Raw genomic sequence first — 5,907 nt, forward strand, 5'->3', positions numbered from 1 at the left:
GAACAAAGAGGAGAAGGGATGAACATAGGTATGACTGAGTTTTTGCTAACGTGTGAACAAAATAATCTACTAAACAATGATATAGCTAATAGGGGATTAGTTAAAATGTGCATATTCTCCTTCTACATCCATCACTTTAGGCAACTTTGCTGCTGCTTTATGCAAGTTTTCTGTGCCTCAGTTTTCTTAACTGCAAATGAAGAAATTCCACTAGATGAACTGTATACTTATTGATTCTTTCAGCTATAACATTCCCACTCCATGTTTCCACTAAAACGTGAAGCCATGTACTCTAAGTTACAAAGTGACCTAGCATTTCTCTGAGAAGAAGAATTGTGCTGTCGAGTAAAGAACACGGCACCAATCACCTACCAGGATTCCAGGGTTTTCCCTACCTCTGGATGACTGCAGGTATTTAGACAAGTTACTTAAATTTTCTGGACTTCAGTTCTTTCACCTATAAAGTAAAAATAAAGGTAAAGTTATCCCTTTACGCTCTAATATTCAGTAATTTCTAAACAGTCCAATTTGTGTGGTTTTTATGGAAATGAAAAGCCAGGCCATTAGTGTGCTTCTGAAGTAAAAGGCATAGCTTCCCCTATCAAGTGCTATCAAGAAGTTAGGCCAAAATCTGTTGACCCATAAATAATTTTTAAGCGACTATGACATTTGCACCAGCCCTTTTCTCACTTATCACTGTAGTATTAGGAAATTTTCCCTGAACAGCATGGCAGAGGCAGCAGAAGTACAAATTTATAGTTAGCTCCCAGCCCCTAGGCTAGGGTCACATTCCTCACCGATGGTGTTCTCCCAGTGCAGGAGCTCCTCTGGAGACCAAAATGCAGTTCAGGGTAAGTCCTTCCCTTCCGTGAAGCAGAGAGGAGGGCTACTTATGTCATGACTGGTCAAGGGTGGGAAAAGGGTAAACATTTTCTCAAATTCAGCCTTGAAAGCATCAATTAATTCTACCCATGTCTTTACAACAGCTCAGTTGCTCCATACATAGAAAAGTGAATCAACTGAATTTATCTTTCAAAAAAAGTCAGTGGAAAAGAAAAAAAGGGAAATGACAGGTCAATTTAACTTTAGTTATTAGTCGGCCTGTGTGTGTGTGTGTGTGTGTGTGTGTGCGTGTGTGTGTGCGTGTGTGTGTGTGTGTGTGTGTGTGTGTAGCGAAGGAGAAAGGGGGGCGAGGAGAGACTATTTATTAATACAAGCATTGCGTTGGAATGGTTAATTTCTACCTATCTCCAAACACCCACCTTAGGTAATTTTTCTCCATTAAAATAACTTGAAATTTAAATACAAAATTCCAATTTTATCTCTAGCTACTTAGAAAAGAGCTTAGTTTCAATGAAAGGTCAACTCACTGTAGAAAGGATAAACACAAGAAAATGTTTAGCTTCTCAGTGGGTGAAAGTGGTAGCAAAATAAATTTGAGAGATAAAGACGTTCAGTTTTTTTTAGTTTTAAGGGTGTGTAGTCTATAAATGAGAACACACATTAGGATAATTGGACTAGAAATGTACACATCTTGAGAATATACAGCTAAATTTGATTGGGGATTTCCAAACCTCACTGCAACCTTAGCAGTTTTATTATCTGCAATGATTATATTTGTTTGCCTCTGTTTCATGCCTTCAGGAAAGACTTGCTTGATGGCTATTAACCTACATGCGATGAATTTGAGAGGCATAAAAAAAAATCCAGGTTGAAACTTTATAATTATAGAATATGGTTTTTGTAAAAAGGGAATTTGACATTTAAGTCAGCGTTATTATTTCTTTACTTTTTTTGTGTTATTCATAACACTGATTTCTAAGTTTATTTTAATATAGATTTTCCCTCCTGCTTTTTCCAAAGATACCTATAGCATTATTTGACATTTTACATGAGACATTTGTATGTGTTGTGTATATGTTTCATGTGATATAATATGAGGAATTGAGCTGTTACACACTTAGCTATCTGTTTTTTCTGGGGTTTTTTTTGTCACTAATTATTAGAGAAAAAATTATGGAACGTTTCACGAATTTGCGTGTCATCCTTGCGCAGGGGCCATGCTAATCTCCTCTGTAACGTTCCAATTTTAGTATATGTGCTGCCGAAGCGAGCACTATCTGTTTTATATTTACTTATATTTTGAGAACACCAAACGTCATAAACTATCATTGGTGATCACCAAATGAGAGCATCTTGACAACCAGCTTGGATAGTATGATGTAGAATTCAAGAACACAAGGTCTGACAACAGATAAAAGTTTTCAAATCCTGGTCAGTATGTGGACTTTAGCATATGATCTATTCCTCTCAAGGCTTGTTCTTCTCAGCTGTAATGTGAGGGTACGTTGGAGTCTTAACTATTAAAATGATGCAGTTTCTACTTCAAGCAACAGAGTGTTATCTGCATTTCTATTTTACCTCCTTTTTCATTTAATTTGCATTTTATTCATATTCTTTATTGAGTTGCTTTTTACTAATATTTTCTTCTCTTCCTAACATGGGCATCTTTTGTCCAAGATGAAGCTGCCTGGTTAATTAATGGACAGTTTAGACAAGGACTCATCATTTCTTCTAAATGATGGTTAAATGAGATCCATGCTAGTTTTGACTATTTCCCTGCTGGGGTCATGATATTGAAGTGTAGGTCTTCCTGAAAAGATCTGAGGCCAAAGGCCCTCTGGACTCTCCCATCACTTTTCTGCCTGACCCTGACCTTTATTTAAAAAAAGAAGTGTAGTTTGCTGCTCTGACTTATTCACCACTCTGACCCAGTTTTCTGTTGAAATCTTTGTCCTACAGTTTGTGCAACATGATTCTGCATAATCGGGTCTTGGCCCCTCTGACCTGAACCAACTGATTGTACCCTGAGTTTAAGTGATCGCTCTACTTGGATCAAAGAAGGAAAGAGCTCCTTTCATTCTGTGTCAACACCATCTCAATAGTTGTCTTTCAAACAGCACTGTCTCTTTATCAGGCAAGAGTAAAACATTAATTTGAAATTTGTAGTCTCCTTTAAATGTTACAAAGCCCATAGATATCTCTACTATCTTTTTAATTCCTTCTAAGTATAAGAAAATGCAGATAAGGCAGGTATTATTGTTATCTTAATTTCACACGCAAGAAAGCTAAAACCCAGAGAGGTTAAATGAGTTGCTCCAAGTTACACAGTAACCAGTGTGCAGAACTGAGATAAAATCTCAGGCTTTTTGAATCAGAAACCATTTTTTTTCTTCCGATAATATATGACTGACTTGAGCCATTCAACAAGCGTGAATCAAAATGAGGAAAGACTAGGTGCCAATAAACATTTTTTTTGTTTGTTTCTCTTTGGGAGACGTGTGGCCAGAAATAACATAATGATAAATTGAATGTAAATTTATGAATAGAACTTTGACCAGAGAGAAAAAAAAATTGACCCTGAAACTCTGCCACCCACATGTAATTTTTATTGAAATGTTTCTAAGCTGACTTGTTGATATAGCCAAGAAACCAAAGTGTCACTAAAAGAGTGAATTGTTTAGGTACATGGCCACAACACATGGTGTCCAGATCTGACTCAGAACATCTAGGGTATATTGCTAGTTGTTAATGTAAAGAATATAGCACCTGAAAGAATAAGATGACATTAAATAATTTTTTATAAGTACTGTTTTTATCTTTAAATTTAGAAACAAATATATTTGAGAGGGAGATTACTGATAATTTGCTAATGACATAGCAGATAACATATTTAAGCCTTGATGACTTGAAATTTCCTATTGACAAAATTGAGATAATATTGATGAAAAAATCCTGAGCCAGTTGTGGGAGACTTTAAGTGTGTTTTTTATTTCTGTATTAATAATATATAATTCAAAGTATTTTCAATAGTTACTTTTCTTTTACAAATTTCCTTTGAGACGGTTAAACCACACGCTAGGTATAATAGGAAATACTTTGCATGCCTAATTACAGAATTATGCAAATATCCCACCAGTATTACTATCTCTCCAATGATAAGGATATATTTTTTTCCTACTCACATCATTGAAAGACTTCTACCATCTGGAATAGCTTTCCTGCAAGTGCATACCTATGTGTGGATGCATGTATTATGACACTGTATACTTCTATTAGGAATCTTATTTTAAAATAGATATTTTCATCTAATTATCTAATATAATATACTAGATATATTGGATCTATGAAATTAACTGAACTTGCATATAATTATTATATGATAGAGAATAACTATAGAATTGGTAATATATTGCTGAGCAAATAAGAGTATCCTTCATCCTGTATTCATGAACTAACGTGTACTAGGTATGGATAAACTACTTGAAATACAAACATGAATAAAATATGACCAGTGTCCATTCTGAGCTCTAATTCATTGAGGTCATTGGCCAAGAAGCCCTCATAACGCATTCTGCTATTCAGTAGTAGAAACCTCTTCATGCCCCAAAGGGCTCCTTTTCTTTTTCTCTCTGGGCTCTATAGAGCAAGCTACCTTCTTTTCCTCTGGCAGCTACTACTACATCCTCTTTCCCCTAGGGCTCCTCACCACGAAAGCCTGGATCTACAGAGGATGTGGCCTTCTAAGCTGTATACCCCTTGAGATGTGAACGTGGACCCTATTCTACTTACAGTTATACAATTAATCATAATTAAGAAGTATAGAGGAGAATTTCCAAAGTAAGTGCATAGACAGTTCTAGAATCCATATATTCTACTTCTCTATTTCAAGTGTATTTCAGAATCACTTCATGAGTATTTTAAAAATGCACATCATGGGGTCCACCCAGGACCTATTGAATCAAATCTATGGTAGTGAGGACCTGGGAATTCCCATATTTTAAAAAAGTCTCCTGAAGGATAAAATCTTTAAAATCTCATAATATAGTCTCTAACTGCAGATGGTAAATAAAATTATAGCACATTGGTCTTTAAAGTAGGGTCCTTAAACCCTACTTGTTCATGACAGAAATACAGTATTCCAACTTTTATGTATATCTAAAGTAAATTGACCATTAAATTATTTCCTTAAAGCTGATTTTGAAGATTATAGCACTACTACAAACACAAATGAAATACAAAAAAGGTAGCAGAGCTGACATAACTTCACCAAGTGTAAACCCTTTGAACTGCAAATCATGAAGTAAAATCAATGATGATCTCATCAGATATGTCAAGGAATCATAAAAGTATCCAAAATTTTCAAGACTATGTGAAATATGGAGTCAAATCATAGACAGTTAATGGTATGCTTCCAGTGAAAAAGTTAAAAGTACATTAAAATGTTTAATAATTATTTTATTCCTAATTCCTATTTTATGAATGTTTTATTCATACTTCATAGTGTATTAATACAGTAGTAAATGTATATCATTTATTAATATATATGTGTTGGGATATTTTCAGATTGTTTTTACTCAGAAGTATGCAGTCTCATCATCAAAAAGTCTGCAAACAATAAATGCTGCAGAGGGTGTGGAGAAAAGTTAACACTTCTATACTGTTGGTGGGAATGTAAATTGATACAACCCCTATGGAGAACAATATGGAGGGTCCTTAAAAAACTAAAAATAGAACTACAATCCAGAAATCTCACTCCTGGGTATATAATCTGAAAAACCATAATCCAAAAGGATACATGTACCCCAATGTTCATTGCAGCACTGTTTACAATAGCCAAGACATGGAAGCCACCTAAATGTCCGTTGACAGAGGAACGGATAAAGAAGATGTGGTACATACATAAATACAATGAATATTACTCAGCCATAAAAAGAAATGAAATAATGACATTTGCAGCAACATGGATGGACCTAGGGATTATCATACTAAGTGAAGTGAAGTAAGGTAGGGAAAGGCAAATATCGTATGATATCGCTTATAGAATCTAAAAAAATGGTACAATGT

The 5,907-nt window shown here is 34.9% G+C and overlaps 1 non-coding gene across 1 annotated transcript; it reads right to left on the minus strand.

Annotated features, from left to right (window-relative positions):
* Nucleotides 1–2,010: 2,010 nt before the first annotated feature.
* LOC112395365 (U6 spliceosomal RNA) lies at nucleotides 2,011–2,117 on the minus strand. The gene has a single exon (XR_003002368.1). It is a non-coding gene; the product is annotated as a U6 spliceosomal RNA (small nuclear RNA).
* Between the last annotated feature and the right edge of the window lie 3,790 nt (nucleotides 2,118–5,907).

Source organism: Neophocaena asiaeorientalis, unplaced genomic scaffold (assembly GCF_003031525.2).
Source record: "Neophocaena asiaeorientalis asiaeorientalis breed wild unplaced genomic scaffold, Neophocaena_asiaeorientalis_V1.1 scaffold89, whole genome shotgun sequence".
Classification (NCBI taxonomy): Eukaryota; Metazoa; Chordata; class Mammalia; order Artiodactyla; family Phocoenidae; genus Neophocaena; species Neophocaena asiaeorientalis.